Here is a 16,006-nt window from a genome sequence, read left to right as displayed (position 1 = left end):
TTTAGAGCAATTTATTTTTTGCACAACCAATAAGTGGTAATTCTGCCTCGCCTGCAAGAAAAAGAAACTCAAGGTTGGATGTGATATATATGTACTCTGACAATAAATCTTAAATCAAAATATTGCTTGTTAGCAGGGAACGTCTCTGTCTCATTCATCTGTAAAGTCTATTTGCTGTGTCTGCACAGGTTGATGCCAATGCTGGCAGAGTGGTGCTTGCCTTTGACCAGGGAACAAACGTTTTTTGTCTCTCTCAGATGTTGTGGGCATTCGGTCAGATGTCATGACCCCCTGATGTCCCCAAGAAGCGAATTGTTTACTTGCAGGTGTCACTTTTAAGAAGTTTGGAAGTTTGAACTAGAATTTGTACCTGGAGAACTATGGACTGTCATTTATTTAAAGTGATGTGGAGGTGGTGCAGTAAAGGCTTGCAGAATCCTGTGATAACTGAACAATATATTGGAACTTAATCCATCGAGGGGCCAGGTGTTGTGGGCGCTGGATGGATGTGATCTAGGGTGGGGAACCTGGAGCTAAGCATCCTTATTCAGAGTAAGGGAACCCAGGGAAATAGACATGTAGAATCCATCCAATGGCTGATCCGCTATCTCAACACTATTATTCCTGTGCTCTTCCCTTACACTTTAGAACCTTTTTGTTTCCAGGATCGAATCATAGAGCCATACAGCACGAGTCAGCCCAACTTGTCTATGCTGGCCAAGTGTATTCAGAGACTTGGTCTTGACTCTCCTCTTGGGTGGAGAATTTGAGAGGTTCCTCACACTCTAAATTCCTTGTTACTTAATCCTGCCATCCCGGCCCTTGATTTGAGAGTGAAAGGTGAAAGCCTTGAGTCATCGTGATTGTTGTAAATACACAAAAATGCTGGAGGAACTCAACCGGTCTTGCAGCATCCATAGGAGGTGAAGATCCATTTACTGACGTTTCGGGCCTGAGCCCTTCCTCAAGGTATGCTGGACCTCTGGCCAGGGTCTGTTGAATCTGATGGAATAATTTTCATATCATTGAGATCTTCTCTCATCCTTCTAAAGTCTTACGACTACAGGCCCATTTGACCTTGCCTCCCCTGCCAAACCAGGTATCAATCTGCAACCATGTCCTTTCATAATCTGAATCGGAATTTATTGACATTAGCATTTCACAAAATTTGTTATTTTGCAGTAGTGTTACACTGCAAACATTTATATTTATCGCATTTCAAATTAAAAAAAATAGTGCAAGAAAAAGACAAAGTGAGCTAGTGTATGTGGTTCATTGTTCATTCAGAAATCTGATGGCAGAGGGGAAGAAGCCGTCCTTGTGCCATTGTGTGCTTGTCTTCAGGCTCTTGTGGGGGTCCTTGAGGATAGAGGCTGCTTTCTAAAGACAACATCTATTGTAGATGTCCTTGATAAAGTGAAGATGGGTGCTCATGATGTCACAGTCCACATCAACAGTTCTCTGGAGTTTTTTCTTGTCCTGACTTTTGGTACCTCCGTACCAGACAGTGATGCAACCAGACAGAATGCTCTCCATGGTACATTTATAGAAATTTTCGAGAGTCTTTGGTGACATATCGAATCATCTAAAACTCTTCATAAAGCATAACTGCTGGTGAATCTTCTTTGTGACTGTATCATCGTGGAGGCTTCAGGACACTCTCATATATGAAAGGATGCACTGACGTGAGAGACAATTCAGAGGAAATTCGCAAGGATGATTTTGGGAATAAAAGGAGCGGCACAGTTTGGGTAGTGATTGAGGTGGCACGGTAGGTGACAATAGACAATAGGAGCTGGAGTAGGCCATTTGGCCCGTCGGGCCAGCACCGCCATTTTAGATCATGGCTGATCATTACCATCAGTACCCCTTTCCAGCCTTATCCCCATAACCCTTAACTCCGTTACCCACAAGAGTCTTATCTAACTCTCTAACTCTCTGTGCGGTTAGCACAATTCTCTTACAGTGCCAGCGATTGGGACCAGGGTTTGAATCACACACTGTCTATAGGGAGATTGTATGTTCACCCTGTGTATGCATGGGTTTTCTCCCACCGTTAGAAACATACCGGGTGTTGTCTGTTACTGTGCTGTATGTCTAAATTTAAAAGAAAGGGTTATTTGAGGAACATTTGACAGCTCTTTGCCTGTACTCGTTAGAATTTAGGAGATGGGAGGGGGGAAGAATCTCATTTAAACATTTTGAATGCTGAAAGGCGTGGGCAGAAAATGTAGGAAGGTTTTTTCCCATGGTGAAAGAGTCTAAGTCAAGAGGGCACATCTTCAGGATTGAAGGTCGTCTGTTTAGAACAAAGATGCGGAGAAATTCCTTCAGCCAGAGGGTGGTGAATCTATGGAATTTGTTGCCACAGGTGGTTGTAGAGGACAGGTCATTGGGCGTATTTAAGGCAGATATTGATCGGTTCTTGATTGATAGATTCTTGATCAAAGATTATGGCTGGGGACAGTGAATGGATCATCTCATGATTAAATGGCGGGCAGACTTGATGAGCTAAATATCCTATTTCTGCTCCTACGTCTAGGGTCTTAGTAGTGACAGTACCTGTGGAAACTGCTCCTTGTTCCACTTCTCCTCACCACCCCCTCCCCCCCCCCCAAAAAAAAAAGCTGGAACTGTGTCAACCTTCTGGTTCCATTTAGCCTAATAAATAAATCGAAAGGCAAGCGGCTGACTTGTTGACTGCCTAGAAATCACTGAGGGAATGGGAACTCACACACACACACACACACACCTCACAAACAGTCTTGCCTCTGTGTGATTCACACACTCCAAACAGACTGACTTCAGTAACCACTGCACAGAATTTAAATTGAATTGTTGATGGCCACGTGCTATCTCGACCAGTCAACTCGTGCAGCAGGTCGTGTAACTAAAAAATAATGAAGACAGCCTTGCAGGGAGTAGTGTTACAATATGTTTATAGCCATACATTGAATATGGTTCTTTTTTTGCACTGTTCTGCCTTGTCCACATGAAAAAGAATCTCAGGGTTGTATGTGATGCCATGTACAATACAACTCCAATTATCCAAAATGGTCAGGACTGGGCCTAAGTTGGATAAAGTTTTTTTGGAGAACTGGTCATTTAAAAAAAACAGCCCAGTAGCAACAGCAAATCACTCGTATCAATGTTTAACAACAAGGAAGGCTTTTTAAACATTAAAATAGTGTTTGATTCTCACCAAAAAAAAATGCTGGCTGTCGCTGATCACCAACACCTCCCCAAAGCCACCATCGATCACCACGTCCTCCCAACTATGGCTGCCGATCCCAGACATGTCCCATTCTCCAGGGTGGCTTCCCGAGCCGGTGGAACACTGAACTGGCGAGTTGGCCGGCTCCCGTCTCCTCGACCCTGAATCTCAACTCTGAATCCTCCCCTGGGCCTATGGTGCTTGTGTGGTAGTAGGCCGAGGGGAGGAGTCGACGTTGGTGTCGAGAGCTCTGGTGTGCCGGGGAGGAAACGCCACTGAGGCCGAGGTCCCGCTCCTGGATGACACCAGGACAAGGGATTTTTTTCAACCGCCTGCTAATGGGAGACAGTGGTACATAGTTTGAGAGGGGCGAGTTAAAGAGAAAAGTCAATAGGGGAAGGCAAAGAAGAAATGGAAAGAGAGAGAGAGAGAGGAGGGAGTTACTTGAAACGAGGACAATTGTCATTTGAATTTCATGTCGAGTAAATTTTTTTGACCCCTAAGGACAGCTCAGCTCCGAAAAACTCGGATAAATGAGGATTTCAGAGAATCTGATTTTGGATAATTGGAGTTGTACTGTATTTACTCTGACAATAAATCTGATAGATGGACGTCCTTGAATCTGGAGGTTTGAGTTGTCAAGCACACGCATCCTCTGCCTGACAGGAGGGGGAAGGAGATGATGTGACTGTGCTGGGATGAGTCCTTTAACATGTTAACATCTCTTCCTGGACAGGGGGAGGTATAGGATGGAGGGGAGGGAAGTTTCCATGATGGCCTGAGCTGCATTTACCGCTCATGCTGTGACTTCTTCCTGCTCCAAACCAGGAACTTCATGACCTTACCTCTACATCAAAATATGAAGCTATTTGGCTCATTGGGTTCATACTGCCAGCTCTTGGACCCACCCCATATTGCTTCCCTCGAACCGAGTTCACACCCTTAAACTTGTCACCCATTATGCACAAGGGTCAATTTACCGAGGCTGAGGAACCTTCCCTCCTGCTTGGCCTTGGGATGTGGGAGTAAACTGGGAGAAAACCCACACAGTCACAGGTGTGCAAACTCCACACAGGTAACTCTGGCGGCCGGGATTGTACCCGTTTCCTTGTCGCTGTAAGGCAGTTGCTCCACATACACATGCAACGAGCTCGCAAATCAATAACAATGTCAAATTCACTGCTTAGATTCTGATAAATTTGTATTGAGATTATTTCAAACTTCTTCCTTTTCATTGGTCCTTGCCAATAATTTGTCATCTCAGAAGCCAGTGCCTCCTCACAACACTGCTTCCTAAGATAGGCATCTCAGGACTTGTAGCATTGCTTACCCTGGTGTTAAACAGTAAAGTCTGCACGCGCCATTATTGTAATGGAATAGACAAAGTGCTAGAGAAACTCTGCAGGTCATGCAATGTCTGTGTAACTGCTTCCTATGGACAACTGCATGATCTGCTGAGTTTCTCCAGTACTTTGGTGTATTACACCACTCTCCCTGTGGTCAGGCCAGTCATTATCCTCCAGCTGTCATCTCGGAAACGGATACTTCTTCATTAACGCATCTCCTTGTGTGTGTGTTTGATGTGTGCACTGTTTTCCTGTGTTACAGTAGTAACCACATCTTCAAATTGCTTTGCTTGCAGAGCTATTGTGCAGAATTTTCTTGGCTCTCTTCCCCACAAGACTTCAGAGCAAAATTAGGCCATTTGTCCCTTCCATGCTCTCTCATTTAAATCACAGCTGATATATTTTTCCTTTTCATCCCCATTCTCTCGCTGACTCCCTCTAATTTTTGGATGAGTTCAAGAGCTAAGGATTCCTCCACCTGCCCCACCAGCAGTCATGCCCTCTCGTCCCAGACTACGTACCAAATTTGAAGCATTTCATCTTGTGTGTGACTGCCTCTCGCAATGCAACACTCTTTCCCCCTCCCTGATGTATCACAGCGTTTGAAGCTCAAACCAGTGCCTCCACACTGCAGTGCCTCCTAAGCTGTGCATCAAAGGACCTGTACCATCATTTTCCCTGGTATTAAGCAGGAAAGTCTGCAGGTCCAAATGTGCTGGAGAAACTTGACAGGTCACACAGCATCCTTAGGAAACAATGGTATGCCATGTCAAAGGGCTCAGGCCCAAAATGTTGGTGAGACTTTGCTTTGAAATTTTCCGACTTTGAGCCCGAGTTCTTCAAGCCACCAAAACCTGCTGCTGATGTGATCACCTGGAGCCACAGCTGGGTCCACCAACTCCCAATGCGAGCAGCAAACAACACATCACGTGGCCCTGCACTCCTACTTTATTTAATTCGTTGTGATTTGGTGTCTTATTTAATTGCTATGTGGACAGTTACCTATTTAGCCCTCTGGATAATTAATGTGGTTTAAAGAAGAAGGTTTAAGGGTCTTGCGTGGGTCACTGAAACCTCAGTTTGCCAAAACCTCCAAGTGACACACATTTGTTGCATTTACAGTGCATGGTCCTTTTCAGCTTCCTGTTCTTTTAATGGCTCCAGTTAATTACAGTCATATTTTAACAGCACATTTAAAAGTCTCTCTCTCTCGCTCACTCTCACTCCTCCTGTCACTGGGGTAAGAAAAGCACCTGTGCAGAAGAAAGAGCCTCAGTTGAGTTCTCCTGATTCCCGAGGGTGGGAACTGCACTGAACCATGGCCTGATGAATCCAGTGGAAGGTTCACCCAGAGCTGGCGATGTGCGACTTCTTCCTGTGCACACTTGTACATGTTGTTTGGTTCATAATCCTGGATCTGGAGTTGATTGGCATCACCAAATTTATTGTATTAATTATATTGTCAATTCCTTCTTAAATAGGTTGACTTGGCTGGGTAACATACAGAACAAAGCTTTTTACCATATCCGGGTACATGTGATAATAAACAATTCATTTTCATCTCCTTGGTATTATCACGATGAAGGTGGCTTTTTGACCCATTGGATCTAAGCTGGGAAAATCTTCAGGATGTGGGTTGAAGCTGGAGCTGATTTTTTTTGGAGGGGGAGAACTTGCAAACTCCACACAGACTGAGGTGGGGATCGAACATGGGTCACTGGAGCAATGTGGAAGTAGCAGGGTCCTGTTGCTCCACTGTGCTGCCTGTTTATTTCCCCTGAAAGTGATGGTGAGCCACACCTTGTAGTGAGGAGGGTCCCACAGTGCTCCTGGGATTTTAGATCTCGAAGTCAGGATGATGTGCTGAACCAGCAGGCGATGGTGTTCCCCTGTGCCTTCCTCCTTTGCAATGGAGTAAAACATGAAAGTCTGAAGACAGCATGAATGAAGTAAAAACACAATGCTGGAGAAATTCAGCAGGCCAAAGGGTGTACATTATGTTGCAAAGATAAAGATACACCACTAATATTTGGGCTTGAGACCTTCATCAAGGTATGCGAAAAATGTAGGCAGGTGCTCAAACAAAATGGCAGGGAAAGGAGCACAGTTCCACAGGCAGGAGGTAATAGGTGGATAAGGGAAGGAGGGAACACCAGCAGACAAGGAGAGCGGGGGGGGAATGGCTCTGTGATTGGAGAGGGAAGGGGATGGGGAGAGCTGGACAAAAGAAGATAGAGGGAATGGGGAAGAGAGAAAGAACTGGGAGTAGGCTAGCAGAAACCAGTGAAGTCAATGTTAATGCCATCCGGATGGAGAGTGCCCAGACGGAAAATAAGGTGCTGCTGCTCCAGGTCTTGGTTTGGCTACGGACAGGCATGTCGGCGCAGGTGTGGGGCACGATTGAAATGGTTGGCCACCGGGAAATCCCTGTCATGGATGTGGACCACAGCAGAGGTGCTCAGTGAAGCGATCCCTGCGTCCAGGCTCTCTGATGTTGAGAAGACCACAACAGGAACACCAGCCTCCCTTGGAGGGGCTATTTGGGGTGTGCTTGCAGGGTAAGCCTGGGGGAGTATCTGCAGAACATTTTGTACATTGCATGCTTCTTGATAAGTTGTTGGAGCCGCACTCACCCAGTCATCACTCTCTTTAATTATGCTGTTCAAATTCTTTGGATGCTTCTGGGAGGGGTGGGGAGATGATCTGTTGGAGGGTGGCACAGAGGCTAGGCCATTGGCACCTTGATTGGAGTTGAGGCTCAACAGGGAAGGGTGGCAGATCGAATGATGGTTGGAGACTCCAGGGTTAGGGGCACAGATCCTATGGCTGTAACAGAGACTCCAGGATGGTGCTAATAAATACACAAAAATGCTGGAGGAACTCAGTGCAGTGTCTATCAGATGTAAAGATATATAACCAATGTTTTGGACCTGAGCCTTTCTTCAAGGTATGAGCAAAAAAACAACCACACAGGTACCAAAATAAAAAGGGTGGGGGGGGGGGGGTGGAGGAAAGAAGGGGAATAGGGAGAAGCACAGGCTAATGGGCAGAGGTCATAAGAAAGGAGACAAGGGAAAGACTTTAAGTCCATAAGATCTAAGAGCAATGTAGGCTGCTAGGCCCATCACGTTGATCCATTCAGCCCCACCTCCTGCCTTCTCTCTTGACACCCATACGATTCAGATACCTATCAATGTGCTTTACATATATCCTTGGTGAGAAAGAGAGGGGCAGAGGGAAGGACACACCAGGATATGGAAGGGGAGTGACACAAGGTGGGGGGGGGGGTTGTCTAAACAGAAACTGGTTGATGTGCTTTGTCTTCTTGGTGCCAGGGTCCAGGATACCTCCAAGTGGGTACAGGATACTCTGAGAGCAACCCGAGTGCGGTGACATGTAATTACACCACTCAGTCACCAGGGGGCATCCCAGTGACCTTGTATATCAGGCAGTCCAGAGCTACAGTCTAGCCTTCCAGGTTCGTCTTGCAGAGAGACAAGGCCTCTTAGTGTACATATTAGTTTATTAAAGCTGTCTTATACTCGCACTGCTGGTGTGGTTATTGTCAGTACACAGAGGTCATGGTCCACATGGATACCAATGGCACAAGGAAGGAGGGATGTGGTCCTGCAGGGTGAGATCAGGGAGCTGGGTGGTAGGTTGAAAAGCAGATTGCAACCCTGGATGGAGAGATTCAGCTATTTGTATCAATGGGCTATCTTCTGGAGGGGATTGTGTTGCACCTTTTCCCTCACAGGTCATTTTCTTAATCTTCTCTCTTCCAGTAAGGACATTGAATCTTCCTCTCCCATCCTTCTTCCATTTCCAGACCAGTGGTCTGAGAGCAGAGCCTTGGTGGACTCCCAAAAGTTACATGACCTCCTTGATGAAGGATTTGGTACTCCCCTGGTATCCAGATGCAGAAGCCCTGTCATACAAGGCATCTCTGTGCTAGTATGCAGTTATTATAGTTCCAGCGATGCAGGTTCGAATCCGGCCCTATCTGTAAGGAATTTATTTGTATGTTCTCCCTGTGTCTGTGTAGGTTTCCTCTGGGTGCTCTGGTTTCCTCCCACATTCCAAAGACGGATGGGGTTAGTATGTTCTTTGGTCACACAGGTGTTTTTGGGTGGCGCGGGCTCGTGGGCTGGAAGGGTCTGTTAACATGCTATATCTCAAAAGTATTACACTTGGAGCTTGGGTCTGAATTTGGCAATATGTGTGTTTGACCTAAGGTGGCAGCAGTGAGCTGAAGATAGCTGGACCTCTTGCATTGCGACTCGTGACTACCTAGAATTCACTCCCAGTCTCGCGTATAAATATATCACCGTATCCAGAGTTAGAACCATGTTTTAGAAAAAGCAAAATGACGTTGCCCACTAACGTTTCTGGCTTGAGCCCTTCTTCACGGTTTTGGGCTTGAGTCCTTCATACCTTGACAAAGGGCTCAAGCCCAAAATGTTGATTATGTAGCTTTGCTGTATAAATGACACTGTTTGACCAGCTGAGTTTCTCCAGCGTTGTGTTTTTACTTCAACCATGCATCTTCAGACTTTCGTGTTTTACTCAGTTATTCATCTTGTGTGGAACATCCTCCCGGGGTTATAACATTCTGTTCTGGAGCCAACAGACTCTCTCAAACCCCAATGTGGGTTTAATTGCCCACTGCTCTTAACATGTTCTTCAATACTGCGCTGAGAAGATTCCAGAATGAGTCATAAGGTCAGTGACAAACTAATGTTCGGATTCAGTTGAGGCACGTTGGAGTTCCTATGAGGCCCTAAGTCATAGGAGTAGAATTAGGCTATTTGGCCCATCGAGTCAGTCCTGCCATTCAAATCATGGCTGATTTGTTCTTCAAGAATCTCTCCACCTTTAAATCTCCACAGCTGTCTGGCAGTGAATTCCACAGATCCACCACCCTCTTGGCTGAAGAAATTTCTCCTCGTCCCTGTTCCTTTTATTCTTGAGATGTGCCCTCTGGTCCTCAACACTCCCAACACCTAGAAACACCCTCTCTGTATCCACTCTATTCAGCCCTTCCAATATTCAGTGTTTTGGTGAGTTTCCCCCCTCATCCTTCTAAACTTCAGTGTCCTGTAGCCATCAAACACACCTCATGTGTTAACCCAGTGGTCCCCAACCTTTTTCTTCCAACTCACATACCACTTTAAGTATTCCCTATGCCATAGGTGCTCTGAGATTAGTAAGGGATTGCTTAAGGTGGGATGTGGGTGGAAAGAAAAAAAATTTGAAAACCACTGATTTAATCGTGCCTCATTGACTCATTATGTGCACGGTTTCATAACTCCAAAGGAAATGGGCCAATGACCATTTTTCTCAAGCAAAATATTTTGGTAACAATTGGGTCCAGAGCAGTGGTTCTCAACCTTCCCTTCCCACTCCCATCCCACCTTAAGCAATCCCTTACTAATCACAGAGCACCAATTAGAAGAAAAAGGTTGGGAGCCACTGTGTTACCTCATTCCCCTGACCATTCTCGTAAACCTCCTCCAGACCCTACCCAATACTAGCACATTCTTTCTTCAACCTTGGAACACATTAACCTCCAGGTACTCATCCTAAGACATTTTTTAGATGTTCATAACCCCTCAGCCACATCACTGCTATGTTTCATTGGACACAATACGATCGTGCATTGCTATTCAATCACTTACCCTTTTTCTTCCCCCCGCACCACCCCCCCCCCCCCCCTTCATTGCCTGTGCTGACTTCCTCCTAACCTTTAGGTGGTAGTTGGGTTGGAGAGGGTGCAAAGGAGATTCAGGCTGACACCTGATGATAATGAAGTTTAGAGTTTATGCACAGGTAGTACTGGGGTGGGGGACAGGTGTTGGGCTTGGTTTCCCATGGACTGGAGACCTGATAGAGGTAAACGAAATGATATATGAGAAGACCTAGTAGATCCGAAAATCCGGACTGCCTGGGGATTGGGCCAGTCTTGATTTTCTGGATTCTTGGGCAGTATTTTTAAAATTCAAATTGAAGGAGGAATAAAGAACAAATAAATTTTGATAGTTCGTTCAATAGCAATACAGAATGTTTCAAAGCAAGCAGTTTAAAGAAAAACTAGTGGTCACTTGTTGCCGCTGTGCGTCTGGGCAATTTACACGTGCACACAAAAGCCTGCTAAATTTCCAAAGTTTTGAGAGTTTTCAAAAAGTTCAGAGTTTGGATTTCCTCTGTGAAAATTTTCTTTTCTCCAAGGTGGCGACAGCAAGAATAGAGAGCAAGTTGAGTGGTCAGAGGTTTGGAGGGAGATGTTTTACCACACTGAGGGGAGTTGGGAGTGAGGAAGTCACTGCTTCAGGAACTGGAGGAGGCAAAATAAATGGTGCTGCTACCAGAGCTGTTGAAATGGCTGCGGTGCCACTAGTGTGAACCTGCAGAGCCCGGAGACGCAGCGCTCCTCCGTATGATCCTACTGCCCAGTCAGACTGCCAAGAAGCTTTAAACGCCTGATAAAGGAGCCAATTTATTTTAAAAATCCTGTGACCACAGAGTCTGGGTCCAAGATGGCGGAATCTGCTTGGTGGCCTTCAGGGGGTTACAGACTCTGGGGGAGCAGCAGAGTGGGGCAGGGCACCTGTAATGATGGGACTAACCCCCGTTGAGGAGGAGGAGACCCAGGGGCAGTCCGCATGGAGGCTGACCAGCGAAGGGCTCTGTGCCTGAAGGACTCACACACAGGCATCGAGCTGTTGACAACTTGCTGGCGAGGAACCCTACCCCCCACAGGCTGCTGGTGCCTCTTGTCAAGGAGAGAAAGAGACGCAAAAGAGAGTCCCTTCCCCTTTAATATTGCGTCCAGTCTAATCCCACTCTATTTGTAGGATTTAAGCAGAAGCTGAAATCGCCAGCATGGCTAAGGTTTATTCCCCTGATTTCTCCTGAGAAGGTGCTGGTGACTTTTTGGACCATGGTACTGGCCCTCGACTCTTTAGTCTCTGCGTGGACCAAGGCTGTGATGAGTTCTGGTACAGAGTGGTCTTCCTGAAAGCCACACTCGTCATTAGCAAGTTGGTGCTCTGGATTGGCCTGTGACACTCAACCTCGTTTGGAAGGTCTCCAGTGGACTTGGTGGTAATTAGTGGAGTGGTTTTGTCCTGTTTTTTATGAATTATACTTCCTTGGGCAGTTTTGCCCATGTTGTCCTCTGGATGTCAGTGTTGTAACTCCTGGAATGAGATGTGCAATTCTGACACGTTGTGAATTGAAGTTTTCCTATACACCAGTACAATGCACAGATGCAATGAAAGTCTCACTTGCTACAGCTTCTTGGGTACTTAAAACAAACAAAAAGCACATATCCAGACAACAAAAAAAAACTCAAATAAATGAGTAATTCAACAGGATTAATAACAATAAATAAAAATTGAAATCAAAGTTTAAAATTGTAAAAGTTAATGTTCTCTGAAGTTACACATGAACCCTTGGTGAAGAGGGGAGCAAATATTCAGCCAGCGGAGAGCCTCGGTCGGGCTGCGCTTCGCTTGCAGCAGCTGTTTGAATGAAGTTTAAATAAGGTTGTGTTTGAATAAAGTAGTCTCGCCCAGGATGAAGAGCTGTTTTTTAAAAAAAAAAAATTTTTCACAATATGAACCATACTGATCAAAATACACACAAACATTTCCCTCTTGAATATACACAGTGTCATTTTCTCCCCTTTTCCCCCCTCCCTTATCTCTCTCCTTCACCCCCACCCTCCCCACCCACTCAACGTTCAACATATACGATACATTAAACCCATTAAACAATGTTATCACACAATGAAAAAAAACAAGAAATTTGTGTCATCTACTTTTACATACTGGGTCAGTTCATTTCGTCTTCCTCTCCTGTCATTTTAGGTGGTGGAGGTCCGCGGAAGGACTTCTTTGTTGTGTACAATGTACGGTTCCCAAATTTGTTCGAATACTGTGATGTTATTTCTTAAATTATATGTTATTTTTTTCAGTGGAATACATTTATTTATTTCTATGTACCATTGCTGCATTCTCAGGCTATCTTCTAATTTCCAGGTTGACATAACACATTTTTTTGCTACAGCTAAGGCTATCATAATAAATCTTTTTTGTGCTCCATCCAAATCGAGTCCAAGTTCTTTACTTCTTATATTACTTAGAAGGAAGATCTCTGGATTTTTTGGTATGTTGCTTTTTGTGATTTTATTTAATACCTGGTTTAGATCTTCCCAAAACTTTTTCACTTTCTCACAAGCCCAAATTGCATGTACTGTTGTTCCCGTTTCCTTCTTGCAGCGAAAACATCTGTCTGATACTGTTGGGTCCCATTTATTTAACTTTTGGGGCGTGATGTATAGCCTGTGTAACCAATTATATTGTATCATGCGTAACCTCGTGTTTATTGTATTTCTCATAGTTCCGGAGCATAGCTTTTCCCATGTTTCATTCTTTATCTTTATGTTTAGATCTTGTTCCCATTTTTGTTTGGGTTTACAGCTTGTTTCCTCATTCTCTTTTCTTGCAGTTTGATGTACATGTTGGTTATAAATCTTTTAATTATCATTGTGTCTGTAATCACATATTCAAAATAGCTTCCTTCTGGTAACCTCAGACTGCTTCCCAATTTGTCCTTCAAGTAGGTTTTCAGTTGGTGGTATGCAAACATTGTACTGTGAGTTATATTATATTTATCCTTCATTTGTTCAAAAGATAATAATTTATTTTCCAAAAAACAATTTTCTATTCTTTTGATCCCTTTTCTCTGCCATTCTCTAAAGGAAAGGTTATCTATTGTGAAAGGGATTAGTTGATTTTGGGTCAATATTAATTTTGGTAGTTGGTACTTTGTTGTTTCCTTTCTACGTGAATCTTCTTCCAAATGTTGAGCAGATGGTGCAGTACTGGTGAATTCCTATGTTGCACCAGCTTTTGGATGAAGAGCTGGTTGATGCCTCTCGCTGTTGGGGCGACTCTCTTAAAGTGTCTCCTTATCCCTACTTACTAAGTCTTTATCTTTATTAGCCTTAATAATATACTAATAAGTTATGACGGTGTCATGGTTAGTGTAGCGTTAGCACAGTACTGTTACGGTGCCAGTGACTGGGGTTCGAATTGTTTTTTTAAAATTTAATTTTGCAAGTTGCAAGAATTACCTGATTAAAGTAAACTTTACATAATTTTTTCAAATTACTTTACATTTTGCACTTTGTCTTTTAAATGGTTTATTCTTAATGCTGGTGTATTACAGTAGTTAGGCTTTGTAACAGTGAGTCTCACTTACTTATATTGGCATCTACCAAATCCTTGTAGGTTCTGGATAACAGGGATTTTTACTGTACAAGAATATTCATTATTCAAGATAAATCTAAGTGCAGCAAAGTACTGAATCAGTTGTGTTGACAGATCTTCAGAGGTCTTGAAGTACAGGTGTCTAATCTTTTATCTGGGATCGTTGGGACCGCAGACCTGCCATTGTTTGGAATCTTCCGGATTACTGAATCATTTTGATTTTGGTCCCTTTAAGCAAATGTCTCGCTCCTAACCCCCACTGTCCATCCTCCTGCCCCCTCAAGCTGTCCATCATCTCCTCCCTACATGCCCTTCCACCCCCTCAGGCCGTCCATTGTACCCCTTCTGCCTGTCCGTCGCCACCACCCTCCAACCCAGGCGCCAGACTATTTTGCACCCTAGGCTGTGGACAGTGCAGGAGGCTTACGACCAGTGCATCAGTCAGGTGGAGGTCGGGGGTGACGGGGTGTCCCGGGAGCAGGGGAAGTTCAAGAGCTTAATAACCATTGGATATATAGTAAAAAAAAACTATTATCTGGAATTCAAGCAACAGGCAGCCTCAAGCAATGGCAAAAAGAAAATCATGGAAAAAAAAATAGGTAAACAAAAATTGGGATTTGATTATTGAATTAGTTATCACTTTCTCTTATTCAGTTCAAGGTCGTACATCGGACTTGATGTCTAAAGACAAATTATGCCATATATTTTCTGATCTAAATCCCCGATGTGACAGATGCAATGACTGGGAAGCAACCTTTATTCATATGATCTGGACTTGTCGAGCTCTTGAACCTTATTGGAGGGAGATTTTTCGTGTTTTTTCAGTAATATTGTGTGTTAATCTTGACCCTTACCCTTTTAGTGGCTTTGTTTGGAGTGTTAGATGATATTAACGAGCTAGATCGTCAAGTCATTTACAACTCTAATGGCACGAAGTGCTATCCTACTTGGATGGAAAGATCCTGTTCCACCCACTAGCACTCGGTGGTTATGTTCCTTAATCTAGAAAAGATGAGGTGTTCTGCATTGTATGCCAACGGTTAATAAAATTTGTAGTCCTTTGATGGACTATTTTTGCGCTCATTAAATCTGTTTGACTTGATCATTGAATGTATTTATTTATGTACATGGTTTTTCCTTCATTTAGTAATGTTGTATAGATTCAGCAGAATTATACTACCTCTAATTTTATGTCAAAACATCTGTTTTTTTTTTTGGTAGGGGGTTAAAGTTCTTTGGTTTTCATTTTTTGTTATTCTGACAACATTGTATGGTGAAGGGTACATTTTATTTTTGGAAATGTACTTGTAGTCTTCATATTTGGTAACCTTGTGATCTCTGTTCAATGTGTGTTTTGATTTATAAAACAATAAAAAGATTGAAAAAGAGAGAAAATAAATAGGTAAAAATACAAAAGTCTAAAATTGCCGTGCCTCGGCGTTAGTTCGCCAATCATGCGACACGCAACCAGAAAATTCACTTATCCCGTGGGTTCCAGATAAGACGGGGTTTTTCAATTCTGTAAATTGTTCTTGACCCTTGAGGTGGTAACTTCTTCTCTGAAGGGAGCAGCAAGAAGTGCTTTGTGACCAGGGTGATTTGGGGGGTCCTTTATGGTCTCAAGGGAAGATTTACATGATGTCTTCATTCAGTGGGAGGTCAGTGCCTGTGATGGACTTGGCCAGGTTTGCCACTTTCTGTAGCCTCCTGCAGTCCTGGAAGGCATTCATGAGGAAGCACACATTTGTGGTCTGGTGTTGGGAATACCCCCGCCCCCCCCCCCCCCCCCCCCCCACCATTCCCCCAACCCTGCAGGTTGGGGCTTCCCTGGAGTTAGCAGTCACCCTGCTGTTGGATGTTCTCCATGGCTTGGGAAGAGGGGGTCAGGCTGGGGATCTGGAAGGGATTTAGCTGTGGGTGGGGCAATGGGAATTGAATGGAAGGGGGGAGGGGCAGATTGATGGGAACAAATGGAGATGGGGTTGTCAGGGTGAGGATCTACTGGAATCGTACAAGAGGGCTGAGGAAGAGTTGGCTGAGGGAGTTTGGGGGTATGGAATTGAATAGGAGAGGAGGGGAGTTCGGGTGAGAAAGAGGGGTGGGGAGGAGAGGGGATGAGGAGATGGTAGAGTTGGGGTGGGGGAAATGTAGAGATTTGTGGCGGTGAGGGA

General features: G+C 44.4%; 1 protein-coding gene across 4 annotated transcripts in view; it reads left to right on the top strand.

The window, feature by feature from the left end:
- LOC138745583 (AP-3 complex subunit beta-2) overlaps nucleotides 1–16,006 on the top strand; it is a 141,683-nt gene that overhangs the window by 22,104 nt on the left and 103,573 nt on the right. The window lies entirely within an intron of this gene.

The sequence above is a fragment of the Narcine bancroftii genome, chromosome 11, assembly GCF_036971445.1.
Source record: "Narcine bancroftii isolate sNarBan1 chromosome 11, sNarBan1.hap1, whole genome shotgun sequence".
Taxonomy (NCBI): Eukaryota; Metazoa; Chordata; class Chondrichthyes; order Torpediniformes; family Narcinidae; genus Narcine; species Narcine bancroftii.
Note: the sequence above shows the minus strand (reverse complement) of the source record. Positions and strands in the feature narration are given on the sequence as shown.